Source organism: Pan paniscus, chromosome 1 (genome assembly GCF_029289425.2).
Source record: "Pan paniscus chromosome 1, NHGRI_mPanPan1-v2.0_pri, whole genome shotgun sequence".
NCBI classification, from domain to species: domain Eukaryota; kingdom Metazoa; phylum Chordata; class Mammalia; order Primates; family Hominidae; genus Pan; species Pan paniscus.
Window position 1 is genome coordinate 44678564 of NC_073249.2, and position 16298 is coordinate 44694861.

Sequence of the window (16298 nt, forward strand, 5' to 3'; positions counted from 1 at the left end):
AACTGAATCTGTCCTCACAGGGTTAACAAGAATTCTGGACAGAAATAGAGTTATAATTAAACATTAATCAGGCTGCACTTTGATCCACTTCATTGTAACCAAAAGTCGTGCAACACGGGATACTGACCACTTGCATCCCCGTCGTTCCCATAGATGGAATTTCTGATGTTAGATTCACTCAGCTTTTGTTTAAGAATTGCTCAAGATGTTTTTCAGATACCAAATTCCAGTGAAACAGCTGGTGTCAGTCAGTTTGAAGACCCCCACCGAGGAACAGACTCATCCCAAGAATACAATTTCTTTATCTCCCTGTCCCATGACTTCACTCTGTATTCTGTGACCAGTCAACAATCCCCACTTTGGCTCACTCCAAAACCCTTAAAAACCCTAGCCCTGGACTCATTGGGGAGATGGATTTGAGGTTTTCTCCTATCTCCTCATTCGGTGTCCCCAAGATTAAATTTCTTTCTCAGCTGCAGCCTGGTGTCTCAGCATATTGACTTGCCACACACATCGGGCCATGGACCTGTTACAGTTACAATACAATCTACAGATCTCATTCAGATTTTGCCGGTTTTAAAGAACTCAATTGTGTATGTGTGTGTGTGTGCGCACGCGCGTGCGCGTGTGTGTGTTTAGTTCCATGCAATTTTACCACGTGTGAAGATTCATGTAATCACGCCATAATCAAGACACGGAACTGTTCCATTCACAAAGATCCCTCACGCTCTCCTTTTATAGTCACATCATATCCTTCATCCCCAAGCCCTGGAAACCACTCATCTGTTCTCCATCTGTGTAATTTTGTCATTTTGAGAATGTCTTATGAATGGAGTCATGCAGTACCTTTGAAATTACCTTTTCTTCACTCAACACAATGCCCTTGAGATCTATCCAAGTTGTTGCATGTATCAATAGTTCATTCCTTTTTGTTGTTGAATAGTATCCAGTGGCAAGATGTACCACAATTTGTCTAATCATTCAACCATTGAATGACATTTGGGTTGTTTCCAACTTGGGGCCATTACAAATAAAACTGCTATGAACCATCATGTACAGGTTTTTGTGTGGACATGTGTTCATTTCTTTGGGCAAATGTTTAGTAAGGTGATTGCTGGATCATATGGGTAAGTATATGTTAAGTTTTTAAGAAACGGCAGTTGGGGGTAAATGGACAGTTAGGAACATCTGGGAACCATGGCAGGGGGTCTCCATTGCAGGGTCAGAGGTGTCCATTAAGTCTCGGCTGGGGCCTGGCTGGGAAGGGAACAGATAATGATCACCCTAGAGAGACTGAGACTGCAGCTGACACAGCTGGGACATGACCAAAGGCAATTGGAAGGAAGAGCTATCTGAACTCCAAAGCTATTCAAAGCAACCTACGGAGAACTCAGGAACAAATTTTAATCAGCAGAGTGACACTGGCCTCCAATAAACCTCTAACCATGCTAGAAAGATAGGCTGCCCAGAATGATTCTCAAGCCATAATAGTGTACTGGTAAATCAGAGCCTTGTACACAAACAGCGCAATCAAAGAGGCTTAGTTGTTCACTAAGGAGTTTTGTGGTCCGGCCCCAGCCTCCCTCAGGCTCTGTGTCACGTGACTGGAGGGGCTGCCAAGTGGAGGACACCAGCTCATTCCCTCATTCCCTCAATAAACATTTGCTGAGGCCCTACTATGTGCACAGGCCTCGGACCAAAACAAAAGAAGCCAGTATCTAAACAGGTGGTTACATTTAGAGGTGAATCATAAGTTGTGCCAATCAGGATGTTGAGGACTTTGGTCTTGTGAAGTCCTAGGATACCTTAGGAAAATTACCATCCCACCAGCTAGAGCTTCTTAACACAGAGCAGGTTATAGGGCATGTGGATGAGGCAGGGTGTCAAGGCCTTAGGAACAATGGCTAATACTGAGCACCTTGTCAGGTGCCAGGTGCCTGCCCTGTGCCAGGCACAGCACAATAGTTTAAAAGGGTAAAATTTATGCAACATTTGTTTGTTGAATTTCCTACTATGTGCCAGAATAACCAAAGAAGACTCTGATTTCACAGAATAGGGAGAGCTACTTGGACAAGAGACAAAAGGGTGCTTTAATAGTCCCAGCCCTAGATGGCCAATGCTTTCTTGATTTCCTGTGCTAGAGATTAAGGCAGCCATTCAGCAATTCTCCAGTAGGGAGGGGTGAGGGAGCTGAATCTCCAATTTGGGATTTAAGTAGAGTTTGAAAAAGCATATTCAACATGATGCTATAATTCTATATTTGAAATTAGTATTAAAATAAAATAAAAAGTATTTTAATTTAATTTTTATAATAAAAACTAGAGTAAGTCAGGCTTGATAAAATGGTCTTAGCTAGTGCAGGGATATAGAAAAGAACCAACTCTCAATTGAGGACAAATTCTGGAGCAAAATGCAGTAGAATCCCCAAAAGTATGTATAGTGTTTTTGTTTATTACAAAGAAAGTTTGAGTGAAAAGAAAAAAAGATTTTAAATATTGTATTAGGGGGGTTATCATAATCACCTGGCCCTATGCACTTTCTCAAATGACAGACCCTCTCCCATGCAAAGTCAGAAAGTGCAACCTTCGGAACACCAGTCAGGGGGCCTTAGATGCCTCTCTTCTCATCTGTCTTTGAAATGCTGTCTCCTTCCTCCAAGAAGTCTTTTGTGAGTGTCAGGTTGTTCTGCTATTCTCTGAAGGTCATGCTAGGAAGAAAGCTCCCCTTGCTTTGGAAACTGCCTGGAGCCAGACCTGGCTGAAAACTTCCCCGTGTTGGTGGATTTGTCAGGGGGTCGGCCTGGGCAGTAGGGGTCCCTCAGCATGAAGCATTCCCTTCGCCAAATGCGGTAGTAGGAGAGCAGGAAGTAGGCAGCAGGAGACCACAGGGTCTCCATCCTGAAGCACCCACTAAACAGCATCTGGCAGCCCCTAAAATGTTCTAAACCTCAATCAGTGGAAAAGGAGCAAGATCAGCTTCTTCTCTTTGTCCTTAAGAAAAAAAAGATACATTCCAGATAATTTCACCGTGATGAAAGAGGAAGAAGCGCTGAAGTAGCAAAGGAAATAAATTAACGCCATCTCAGCTAAAATCACACACAATTAAAACCTGGATCTGAATGTACTTTCCTGTTCAGAGAGAGCAGCTTGAAAATGACATGCATTAGTCATTCACTCCAGCCACCCGACTCAATGTATGGGGATGCCACACCATCTCTGATGGCAGGGCCGCGGGAAGGAGAGGGGAAGGGTTCCTGACCCCAGTCTTCAGCTTTCTGTTCTCTCTTCTAGGGTCTGAAAATCCCACTCCTCCATAGCAGAGGTATTCGAGTGAGCCAGATAAGCCAGGTGGGAAGAGACCTCTCTCCAGTGGCCACTTCACCATCTTCCCTTCATGTTGGGACATGCCAAGGGAGAGGTTTGGGTCTGGGGTCCGGGAAGGGATTTGGTCCGAGAGCCACTTATGCGGACAGGCACAGCAATGGCGGAGCTCCTGCCCACTCTGCCCAGGGTCATGGCCTGCACGGAGGCTACCCAGCATTTTGCGGGTCACCCCCTCATCTCCTGCCTTCAGACAGTCAGTCTCCCTCAGCTCAGGGAGATGGGAGTTTTTCTCTTCTTTCTCCTACTGTTTTTCTTCCTCTTCTCTTTTAATTTTTCTTCTTTTCGCGGGGGGTGGGGGGGGGGGAAAGAACAATCTTCTGCAAAGGAGACGGATTAATGTGACTGAAAAAAAGAAGATAGAAAAGACCACGAATCAAAAGGTCCCCAGGTGCTGACATACTGAGGCCAGTGACCAGTGACGGGCTCTTCTTCATGTTCCCTGAGGGTAAAATAGGAAGGAATGTGGTTGGTGGCAGGAGAAGCAATAAGAATAAAATATAAGGATGAGCTTTCTGACAGTCAAGATTTTAATCCCTTTGACAAGTGACTCTTGGGGATATGGGATCTCTTTTCCATGAAAGGCAGGAGAGTTGTGGAAGGCAAATGAAGGGAAAAAACAAAAACAGAAACAAAACCAGTGGACTCAGCATCAGAGGACATGGGCCTGAGGCTTGTTCTGGCCTCTTCCTGGCTGGGGGAATAGGCACTGTGAGCCTCATCAGGACCGGATGAGGCAACACGGACCGCTCCCAGCACAGACTCAGGGACTCAGGGTCAGGTTTACCCAAGTTGCTTATCATACAGGCCAGCTCCTATGGACAGGAGAATGGGCCAAGCTGACCTCTGCCTGAAGAGCCACTTCATCTAGCAACAAGACTGTCTCCAGGCCACACCTCCCTCAGCTCTCTCTCTCTCTCTGTCTCTCTCTCCCTCTCTCTCTCTCTCTCTCGGACAAAGTCAGACCCAAAGCACCCAATCAACAATGCTGTTTGATCCAGGACATAACACTGATTCCCCCTGCCCTGAGCACTCCTGGATGGGGATCCCCACTCAGCAGGTAGGGGCTGGTAGGGGCAGTGGGTAGATGAGAGACTTCCTTCCCATGCAGGTACAGTCTATGGGAAGTCTGCCATGAGCAAGGCCCTCCAGTGGGCACTCTAGGGAAATAGCAATGAATGATACAGTTCTTTGGGAGAATTTATCATTTAATAGAGAGGGAGGATACCCAGAGAAAGTAACTTTTCAGGCAAAATGCAAATGATTGCAAATAAACATAAAGTGGCATAAACCAAGACTATTCCTGCAGAAGGGAAGTGGAGTGGCGTGACCAGAATCAAGAGTGAATGGGGGAAAGCTTTCTGGAAGGAGCTGAATTTTCTCCACGGTTTACAGTGTTCCTCCAAGTACGGTCTTCAGACCACCTGCATCAGAATCCCTTGGGGAGAAGGTCAAAAATGCAGTTCGTGAGCCCCACTTGAGACCTACTGGGTAAAACCCAGGAATCTGTATTTTAATCAATTCCCCAAGTGGTTCTTCTGCACACACAGTTTCAGAAACACTAGTTTAGACAGAAAAAAATAGACCCATGGAGTAGCTGCTGGGAAAGACCTTAGGAAAGATCTTTAGACATCCCCATGAGCTCTGAGATCTATGTTGGAATTAATCCAAATATTGGAAATAAGACCACAAAGACTTCCTTCTCTGACAGAAAATAAGAAGGAAAATATAGAGGTCGGAGACAGTACAAAGAGAAAAGAACAGGATTAGGATACATGAAGTCGCAGTTTCTCTGTCCTGTGAACCATTTCTGAAGTGAAATGTTCAGAAATGAATAGAATCTGATTACAAAAGAAGACAATCAACAGAAATAAAAAGGCTGGATTTGGGCAAATATGTTATTCTTACCATATGGGATACCCCATGTGTATTTTATTTGCAGGCTCTGGAAATAAATAACCAAGGCTTGATAGTGACATCTGGAAAGATATACGTTGAACACCATGACTCAGCACACACACGTGTTTACATGAAAAAAAAAGTATTCATGAAATATGTCCTGTTTCATTTTCATTTCAACAAAAATTTTTTTTCATTTTTTTTTTTGAGGTGGAGTCTCACTCTGTTGCCCAGGCTGGAGTGCAGCGGCGAGATCTCGACTTATTGCCACCTCTGCCTCCTGGGTTCAAGTGATTCTCCTGCCTCAGCCTCCTGAGTAGCTGGGATTACAGACGGGCGCCACCACACCCAGCTGATTTTTGTATTTTTAGTAGAGACGGGGTTTCACCATGTTGGCCAGGCTGGTCTCCAACTCCTGACCTCATTATCCACCCGCCTTGGCCTCCCAAAGCTCTGGGATAACAGGTGTGAGTCACCACACCCGGCCTTTTTTCATTTTTTAAAAAAAGTGCTTGCTGCAACCCACTGATGGGTCTCTACCTGCAATTTGAAAACCAATAAAGCAGAAGGGAGGTGTGGGTGATGGGCACTTGGGGACAAAGTCTTCTTGACAGCCTATGATGGGTCTCAGTGAGGTGAGTCAAAAGTCAACTCAAAAGATGCTTGAGAGTCCCTGGGACTGACCTCTCAGGAAGCCTAACTATTTTGTCCTGCCTTCAAGCATCTTCTCAAGATTTTCCTCCTCCAGAAAGACTTTCTAGATCAGCACTCCAAATGGCATTCCAACTTCAGCTCTTAGAGCCCTCTCAAGTGTCCCCCAGTCTTGGTGTATGCGTGGCAGCCCTTAACTGAAAAGTCATGCACTTCAGAGTAGGCCAGATATACTTGCAAGTGGTGCTGGCTGGCTGGTCTGTTTTCAGATGTGCCATGGGGCACAAAACCCTTGTCCCCCAGCTTCAGACCTCTGAGGCCTCCTTTTTGCCCATACAGGTTCTGAATGGGGGAAGGGTGGTCACTCCAGTCCTTCCCATGGTCCCTTCTACCTAAAGCATTTCCTTCAGGAATCTTCTGAATATGTTAAACAGAAGAGGATTTGGTTATTGCCCAGTTTAACTGTTTTAGATACTCAAATCCAATTTAAGAAATACAGAGTACACTTTGGGAGGCCGAGGTGGGCAGATCACGAGGTCGAGACCAGGCTGGTCAACATGGTGAAACCCCGTCTCTACTAAAAATACAAAAATTAGTTGGACGTGGTGGCAGGTGCCTATAATCCCAGTTACTTGGGAGGCTGAGGCAAAAGAACTCTGCTTGAGCCCGGGAGGCGGAGGTTGCAGTGAGCCGAGATCGTGCCACCGCACTCCAGCCTGGGTGACAGAGCAAGACTCCATCTCAGGGAAAAAAAAAGAAAAGAAAAAGAAATACAGGGCCGGGTGTGGTGGCTCATACCTGTAATTCCAGCACTTTGGGAGGCTGAGGCAGGTGGATCACTTGAGGTCAGGAGTTCGAGAGCAGCCTGGCCAACATAGTGAAACCCCGTTTCTACTAAAAATGCAAAAATTAGCTGGGCATGGTGGCGCGTGCCTGTAGTCCCAGCTATTCAAGAAGCTGAGGCAGGAAAATCGCTTGAAACTGGGAGGTGGAGGTTGTAGTGAACTAAGATCTTGCCACTGTACTCCAGCCTGGGTGGCAGAGCGAGACTCCATCTTAAAAAAAAACAGAGTAGAGGTGTATCATTTATGGTTGATTAAATATGGTGTCTGTGGTGTTTGTGCTTATGCCTATAAAAAGTTGGGCACTGGGACATTGGTGAGGAATGTAATTTTTATGATCACATTGTTTCTGGGCAAAAACAGGTTCAACCTACATCGTTTTTACCTGCAGTGCCTTTTCCAGGAATATAACCCAAGATAAATTTGAAGACTCCCTGCAGTTCCACACAGCTCTGCCATCTGCAATGTGTGTCTCTCTGCCTTTGCGGTTTTCTGTGTTCCAAGGGTGTCTGTGGATCCTGGGAGCTCCCTGAGGGCAGGGGTCAGGGAAGATCCCAGTTCTGTGGGGCCGTCTTAAGAAAAAACCAGCAAAATTCCAAATACAAAATTAGGTACAACAGTGATATTTACTTATGGCCAGCAAGAAGATAACAATTTACATGAGCCTTGGACATTCAGGGTCCCTTTCTCCTGACATTTCTTCATTCCATTTACCAGAAATCCTTACATAAAAATGCTTCCTGTTCGTAAACTGGCTTCCCCTCTTCACCTAGGACACTCTACAGTTCCCAGCTCTCATAGCCCACCCTCTCCCCACCATCCTGCAAGTCGAGAAGCCCTAAAACTTGAGCTTCATTTCCTTCACCTCTGCCTCTGCCTTCACTTGTTCTCTAATAGCCCAGAGAACAAACAAGGCTCTGCACATGGGGAGCCCGGGCAGGGGACGGTCAGAGAGCAATGGGCACCCCCAGGCCAGTCTGTCTCACAGTGAGGTCATCCAACCACCTGAATCAGAATCCCCTGGATGGTTTATCTGAAATGCAGACTCTGAGAACTACAGAATCTGACTCTGGGGTAGGACCTCAGCACCTGCATTGGCCCACACTCACCAGGTGATTCCAAGGACCACTGCTCTAGTGCCTTACTCTCTGCCTAGTTGGATCACTGGTGGGGGACAACAGTCCTCATTGAATCCCCAGACCCCACCCCATATCTCCCAAGGAGGCTGAGCAGAGGCTGCACACAACACAGTGTCGTGTGTGTGGAGGGTCCACTGAGGGACCCTCAGTGACCCATGCCACATCCCAGGCCTCCCTTCTCTGATTCAGCTCATGTGCCAGGCACCAGTAGGAGCCATCCCCTCCTCACAGCCCCCACCACACAAACAGCATCCCCACGAGTTCCATATCCTGACCCCTATATGAGAGAGCCACCTGGAATTGAGCTAAGGATCATTTCTAGCAGCATGTAATCCCTGCATCCCTCTCCCAAGACACTCTGATGTCACAGAGTTCCAGGCTTCCTGGTGGGAAATAATGCATGGCCAAGCCCAGAAATTAAATTTGGAGGGTGAAAGGTCAATAACAGGGCCATTAAATCCTCTGGGTAATTACCTAAGAGCTTCCAAAGGACCGTGAATTGGGGCAGCTTTTCCCAGGAAAGTATGAGACTCAGAATGGCAGCAATGGGAGCAGGGTTGGGAGAAAAATGTCAACCACATACCATGCACCAGCCACTGTGCTCATGCCAGCCATATAGTCCCTGTAACATCTCACAGCAACCTATAAGTATGAATCCATTCCATTATTGCTATCTTCATCCTAAAGAAGTGCTAGGGAGACTTGGCATGGTGTTTGGACTCTGTCATTTGAGGACCCTGGATTCCCGTCTTAGCTCTGTTATATACTGGTTAGGTAAACACTGAACCTTGTTTTTCTCCTATCACTAGAGTCCTAGTATTGGTCAAATTTTTGATGAGATGATGCATAAATGTGCTAGCACCTTGTCTTGCATGTAGTAGGTGCTCAATAAATGTTAACTGCTATTACTTGAATTAATATCGTTACTCAGGAAAGAATCAGAGCTAGGGAAGTTCAATACTTTTCCTGAAGCAAGACAGAGTAAATGGACAAGTAGAGTTCCAAATCCAAATCTTTCCAGCTCTAAAAGCTACACTCTTTCTCCAATCTCATTGGGTTCTAAGACGTTTGGAGTCAGCTCAAGATAAGCCTTCCCCTATTTTCTTCTCACAGCTGATGAAATTCCCTTATGCCTCATCTAGTACATCTCACAGGCTTTGCCACTCAGGATCAACCACTTAGTGAACGTTACTTGCATTTATCCCATTTATTATTTCAATAATCAGTTATTGGACATCTACTATAAAGGACTGGTCTTATCTTATTAAGGTGTAAGACAGTCGTAGGCTCCAGAAGCTTACCCTCTGGTTAGGAGATAAGACACATGAGTATGCATAGTTATTGGGAAGCTGGGGTGCTGACATGAGTGCTTTCTCCGGTCGTGCAGTTGGTAAAGGACTGCTAAAATGTCCTCCTTTTCACCATCAGCCTGTCTACATTGACATTGGCCCTTAGACTGGAAAGGTGGCTCCAGTGACTTGACAAGGGACTCAAATGCTCAGGCTAAAAGCTTGGAGTCAAGTTTTGACCCCTTTCAATCAGTCAGTCTTACAGTTCTGCCAAGTCTTCTTTACAAAGGCCCATGCATTTACTCTATTCTCACTGCTCCCCTCCTCCTAGATTCCTGCAACAGCTACCTCAATAGTCTCCCATCCTCCTGCCTCTTTCATCCCAAATCACCTGAGGATGGGTCCACAGATAAACTGCTGAGCCTGGCAATTCAGGCCCTTCATCAGCTGCTCCCACCCTGTATACTCAATGCGGCATTGTCGCACTGTGAAAATGAGGTCTCACATTCTGCCTACAGATTTTGGGCTACTGCCTTAAACGACCTGGGCCTCCATCCCCCGGTCTGTTAAAAGGGGATATTAGTCAACTCAGAGTCTAAGATGAGAGAGATGAGAAAAGGCTGGCATCTAATAGTAGCTCTATAATTTTCCTCCCTTGCCCCCTACCCTCCAGACAACCCATTCTACTCTGCTTGTCTCCACTTTCCTGCCTTTGCTGGTCCCCATATTCTCTTCCAGTTCAAATCCTATCCCTCCAACTACGCTCAGTTGGAGACTCAGCTCTTCCGTTAAACCTTTCGTGAGGGTGGAGACGGGGTTTCGATGTGTTGGCTGGGCTGGTCTCCAGCTCCTAACCGCGAGTGATCCGCCAGCCTCGGCCTCCCGAGGTGCCGGGATTGCAGACGGAGTCTCGTTGACTCAGTGCTCAATGGCGCCCAGGCTGGAGTGCAGTGGCGTGATCTCGGCTCGCTGCAACCACCTCCCAGCCGCCTGCCTTGGCCTCCCTGAGTGCCGGGATTGCAGCCTCTGCCTGGCAGCCACCCCGTCTGGGAAGTGAGGAGCATCTCTGTCTGACTGCCCATCGTCTGGGATGTGAGGAGCCCCTCTGCCTGGCTGCCCAGTCTGGAAAGTGAGGAGCGTCTCTGCCCGGCCGCCATCCCATCTAGGAAGTGAGGAGCGTCTCTGCCTGGCCGCCCATCATCTGAGATGTGGGGAGCACCTCTGCCCTGCCGCCCCGTCCGGGATGTGAGGAGCGTCTCTGCCCGGCCGCCCCGTCTGAGAAGTGAGGAGACCCTCTGCCTGGCAACCGCCCCGTCTGAGAAGTGAGGAGTCCCTCCGCCCGGCAGCCGCCCCGTCTGAGAAGTGAGGAGCGTCCTCCCTCCTCGTCCGGGAGGGAGTTGGGGGTTCAGCCCCCCACCCGGCCAGCCGCCCCGTCCGGGATGTGAGGGGCGCCTCTGCCCGGCCGCCCCTACCGGGAAGTGAGGAGCCCCTCTGCCCGGCCAGCCGCCTCGTCCGGGAGGGAGGTGGGGGGGGTCAGCCCCCCACCCGGCCAGCCGCCCCGTCCGGGAGGCGAGGGGTGCCTCTGCCCGGCCGCCCCTACTGGGAAGTGAGGAGCCCCTCTGCCCGGCCAGCCGCCCCGTCCGGGAGGGAGGTGGGGGGGTCAGCCCCCCGCCCGGCCAGCCGCCCCATCCGGGAGGGAGGTGGGGGGGTCAGCCCCCCGCCTGGCCAGCCACCCTGTCCAGGAGGTGGGGGGGCGCCTCTGCCCGGCCGCCCCTACTGGGAAGTGAGGAGCCCCTCTGCCTGGCCAGCCGCCCCGTCCGGGAGGGAGGTGGGGGGTTCAGCCCCCCGCCCAGCCAGCCGCCCCGTCCGGGAGGGAGGTGGAGGGGTCAGCCCCCCGCCCGGCCAGCCGCCCCGTCCGGGAGGGAGGTGGGAGGGTCAGCCCCCCGCCCGGCCAGCCGCCCCGTCCGGGAGGGAGGTGGGGGGGTCAGCCCCCCGCCCGGCCAGCCGCCCCGTCCGGGAGGGAGGTGGGGGGGTCAGCCCCCCGCCCGGCCAGCCGCCCCGTCCGGGAGGGAGGTGCGGGGGTCAGCCCCCCGCCCGGCCAGCCGCCCCGTCCGGGAGGGAGGTGGGGGGGGTCAGCCCCCCGCCCGGCCAGCCGCCCCGTCCGGGAGGGAGGTGGGGGGGTGTCAGCCCCCCACCCGGCCAGCCGCCCCGTCCGGGAGGGAGGTGGGGGGGTCAGCCCCCCGCCCGGCCAGCCGCCCTGTCCGGGAGGTGAGGGGCACCTCTGCCCGGCCGCCCCTACCGGGAAGTGAGGAGCCCCTCTGCCCGGCCAGCCGCCCCGTCCGGGAGGGAGGTGGGGGGGTCAGCCCCCCGCCGGGCCAGCCGCCCCGTCGGGGAAGTGAGGGGCGCCTCTGCCCGGCCGCCCCTACTGGGAAGTGAGGAGCCCCTCTGCCCGGCCAGCCGCCCCGTCCGGGAGGGAGGTGGGGGGGGGGTCAGCCCCCCGCCCGGCCAGCCGCCCCATCCGGGAGGTGAGGGGCGCTTCTGCCCGGCCGCCCCTACTGGGAAGTGAGGAGCTCCTCTGCCCGGCCACCACCCCATCTGGGAGGTGTACTCAACAGCTCATTGAGAACGGACCATGAAGACAATGGCGGTTTTGTGGAATAGAAAGGGGGGAAAGGTGGGGAAAAGATTGAGAAATCGGATGGTTGCCGTGTCTGTGTAGAAAGAGGTAGACATGGGAGACTTTTCATTTTGTTCTGTACTAAGAAAAATTCTTCTGCCTTGGGATCCTGTTGATCTGTGACCTTACCCCCAACCCTGTGCTCTCTGAAACATGTGCTGTATCCACTCAGGGTTGAATGGATTAAGGGCGGTGCAAGATGTGCTTTGTTAAACAGATGCTTGAAGGCAGCATGTTCGTTAAGAGTCATCACCACTCCCTAATCTCAAGTACCCAGGGACACAAACACTGCGGAAGGCCGCAGGGTCCTCTGCCTAGGAAAACCAGAGAACTTTGTTCACTTGTTTATCTGCTGACCTTCCCTCCACTATTGTCCTGTGACCCTGCCAAATCCCCCTCTGCGAGAAACACCCAAGAATGATCAATAAAAAAGAAAAAAAAAAAAAAAAAAAACCTTTCGTGAATAACGCTAGTCCATTAAGGTGGTTTCTTTTTGTATTTCTATGGCACTTCCATTGCCTTGAAATGTTAAAATTGGTTTCATATAGTTCCAACCTGTCACTCTGAGCTCCTTGAGGCCATTATGCTCTGTAGCAGGGGTGGAGAGTGGGAACATGGGGGTGGTTTAGTGGGAACTTAATATGTGCTCATTCAATATATGAAGGTGAGAATCCCCTCTGTGCATACAGAACTCACAGACCTTCAAGCCAACTTCACAAAAGCCACCAGGCATGGCAGTCACCACTGGCTGTACCCTTGGAAAAGACAGGGCCAGAAGCTCAAGCACTGGATGATGGCAGGCAGCCCAGGGAAGCCACTCCTCACAGGACTCCACACCTTGGCCTCCACCTCATCCATTCCCCTGTTGTTGGTTCTGCAGGCTCTAGTCCAGACCCATCAGTAGGGTGTGGCCTGCCATGGAGCCGAGTTTGTGATGTCTGTTCTGAGTGGTCCAGGCTGAAGTCCCCACCAAGGCATGGGTGTTGGGCATTGGGCCTTTGCCCTCCTCTAGTGGCCGTCACCCAGCTTTTCTAAGCCACCAGGCAGCAGCCTAGCACCCACCTTCGGCACCTTCTTACTTTCCTCCCCCAGTCTTCATGATGTCCAGCTGGCAGAGTGGGGAACCCTGAAGCCAAACCCCTGACTGGGCCCGCCAGTTCCTGACTGAAATTGACCTCCTTCATTGAGAGCCAGGATGGAATCTTCCAGAATGCTAGAGCTGCACGGCTCAGGATGCAATGCTGGAAAAGTATGACAACTAAAGGGGTCTTCCACTCCATTCTTTAGGGTGAGAGGTGCCTGGGCCCAGTGACAAATACTCACCCACACCACTACATTCCTTAGTCCACTGTTAACTTCGGGAGGGTAGCACCATGCAAAGCAAAAATGTGATCTTAGGTGCATGCTGTGACTGTGAGCTGCACCCGTCTTTACAAAGCTGCTGAATTCCCCATCTGTCCTCCTGGCCTTTGCAAGAGGGTCCGAGGCAGTAAGAGAGAAGCCAACCCTTCTCTTCCCGGACCCAAGGGCTGTGCCCCTTCTCTCAGCCAAGCCTTGTGTCTCTAGGCACAAGGACAGCTCAAGCGTTAGCGTCTGGCCCCACCCAACTCCTTCCTCCCGGGTGTGTGTGCGTTAGGTAGAGGGGGCCTCTGGCCACTCAGGAGTTAAAATGGCAGCGGGACTGGAGGGGGTTGGCGTGGCATGCAGACTGGGAGGAGGCGACCGGAGTGGGCTGGGGAGGTTGGGAGAGCGGCGGAGAAGCGAGTGAGGAGGGCGAGCGCGAAGCCGGGAGGAGGGGCGCGCGTGGAGGGGGTGCCGGGCGCCGCGAGGGCCTGCTCCGGGCACCTGCGAACGCGCGGCGCTCTGAAGCAGCGCCTGGCTCTCGCCCGCCAGCCTCCGGCCACGACGCGCCCAGGGCGCGGAGAGGGGGTGGGGACGGATTGGGATTCTGCCATCGCCCTCACCGGCTGGGCCCTGGAGCCGCTCCCAGGATAACTCCACGTTGGGGAGGGCGCCCGCCGAGCCTCCCCGGCCTGTGCAGACGGCGCGCGCGGCGGGAGGGCGCGGACCAGCGTCCCCAGCCCGGCCCTGGGCGGAAGGCGAGCGGAGCGCGGCCGCGCGGGCAGCGGACGGCAGACGGTGCCCGGCGCCCACCGGGTGAGTGTGCGGCTTCGGGGCTGACCTGGGCAGCGCCGCCGCCGCCGGGGAATCGTGGACACCGAGGTCGCTGGCGTGGCCGAGGGGTACGCGGCGGGAGCGGCTGGAGCAGCCGCCTCAGGGCTCCTGGCTCCTGCCCCGGCACCGCAGCTCCGCCTGACCCGGGTGGGGGCTAGAGGAGGGCCGGCCGCTGCCTTCCGCCGAGACGCCTGCGGGGGAGCCGGAGACTTGGGAAAGGGAGGCGGCCGAGGGGCAGAGGGACGGAGGGCTGGAGAATGCCCAGAAGCGGCCAGGGAGAGGGCGCCTGGGCCTTCGCCTGGAGAGGCCAGAACCTCCCCCAAACTGTTGCTGGGTAGAGTGGGGCCCTGGAGATGTGGAGGAGCCGAGAGGTGGCAGTGAGGTTAGGGAGGGCGTGACACGGGCGGACTGGCAGGCTGGAAGCGCTCCAGAGCCTGGGGACTTTCTCCTCCTTGGAGCTCGCGAGTCTGTGCGGAGGGACAAGGTGGCCTTGGGTCTGTCTGAAGTATCTGGAACCAGGAGCTAGGCTCCTCCCGGGCTGGCTGGCTGGGGTCCGACCGCAGCCTGGGATGGGACCTTTGGGGTGGGGGATGGGCCGGCCTGGGGCTCAGCCTGGGGACTCGGTCAGGGGGAAGCGGAAACGGAAGGGTGGCTCTGAGCCCACCGCAGGACCCAGGAGACAGGATGGGCTGGCCAGCCACAGGTGGGCCGTCTGTCCTGCTGGCAAAGGGTGGCGCAGGCTCTGGCTGCCCAGCCGGCGAGGAGCCGCGGGGTGAGGGAACTGAGCTCCATCTGGGGCCGAGCGGAGAAGCTAAAGAGGTGCAGGAGACCCGGAACCTGGGGAGGGGCCCTGGGGGTAGCACTGTGCTCCCTACCCTTCCTCACCCACCCAAACGAACAGGAAGGAAAATGTCAGCTGGGCTTTGTGCTCTGTTCCTCAGGCTGCCGCAGCTCCCATCTGTTGGAACCAACGCAGCTTCTAATTGGGCGACTGGCAGGGTTGGAGGGGGTGGGCTGGGCACAGCGCTCAGTTGCCAGAGATGGACTGACAGGCCCTCTGCTTGAGAACTCCAGGACCTAGGGTGGTGAGGAGAACAGTCTCCCTAGGTCAGGGCAGTAGAGGGGACTCCCTGCCAGTTTGGTCACTGTCATAGGGAAAGATCTAGGTCTCCTCATGCACCCAGGCCAATGGCAGGCTCCGTGCCCCCCTTTCCCGCCAGTCTAGGATGGGCTCTGGCCCAGCGTTTTGTCCCTGAATAAGAACGCCAGGAGCTCCTCCCATCGCCCACTGCTTCTTAAAGATCCCTTCAAAAAAGAGCACTGGGCATGGAGGGTAGAGGTGGGCTCTGCACTGGGCACTGGAGCCCCCTTGCCTTTGGGCCCTGTGGCTACCAGAAAAAGCCACATGTGGGTGGCCTGACCCACTTTCCTGGCCAGGTGCTGTTGTGGCGAAACGATGGAAACAGAAGGGCAGAGCTAGGGGTCTGAGCCTCCTAGGCCTTCTTCCTTCCCCTGTGCTGACTCAGGCTTCTCCTTCTTGCGGAGGGCTCTCTCTGGACCTGGGATGGGTCCTCATTATTTGCAAAGCATGGAACTAAAGGCCTCAGTGCCTGGGAGATTGAGGTCTGCCCAGGGTCTGGCACCTAGGAACACCCCCAAATCCACACCCTCTCCCTAACGCAGTCTCCTCCCGGGGAAACACCGAGTGGCAGTAAGATCTCAGAGATCTGCTAATTCCATCCAGGCTAGTACAGCAGGTTCCCTCTCTAATTCAACACAGTTCTTCCTCACTTCCCATCCTATTTTTCCTGTGCCTCCCCTCTTCCTCCTCCCCCTCATCCTCCTCTCCTTCCTTCACTCTTCACTTTCCTCCTCTAACACTCTTCACTTCCCTTTTCCCCCTCACACTGCTCTTCCTCTTCTCTCACCCTCCTCATTCTTCCCCACATATCTCCCTTTCTTCCCAGGCTCTGTCTCCACTTTGCCCCGCTTCTCCTGTAAACTGCAGCTTAAACCGTAAGCCAGGCGTGCACGCACTCCTGCTCATCCTGCCAGTGGGAGCACATGCACTGTTGACTTTGCTGCGTCCCTTTTGCAGAGGAGCCTGGGCTGGTGGGCCTGGCAGCTGCATTTGCCTGGCCCTGGTGTCCCTTGCACCCTGTCATTTACTCACCTCCCCCTTCTACTCCCCACACCCTTATGTCATTTATTTGAAAGGAAAAGGAAACTCCATGGCTTTTTAAAAA

At 53.0% G+C, this 16298-nt stretch overlaps 1 protein-coding gene across 4 annotated transcripts in view; it reads left to right on the forward strand.

Moving 5' to 3' along the window:
• The first annotated feature begins 13593 nt into the window (after nt 1-13593).
• LRRN2 (leucine rich repeat neuronal 2) overlaps nt 13594-16298 on the forward strand; it is a 68526-nt gene continuing 65821 nt past the window's right edge. For all 4 annotated transcript variants that reach the window (XM_055109272.2, XM_034944631.3, XM_034944641.3 and 1 more), the window contains exon 1: nt 13594-14034. The gene's annotated coding sequence lies outside the window, so the exon portion shown is untranslated. The remainder of the gene's footprint in view (nt 14035-16298) is intronic.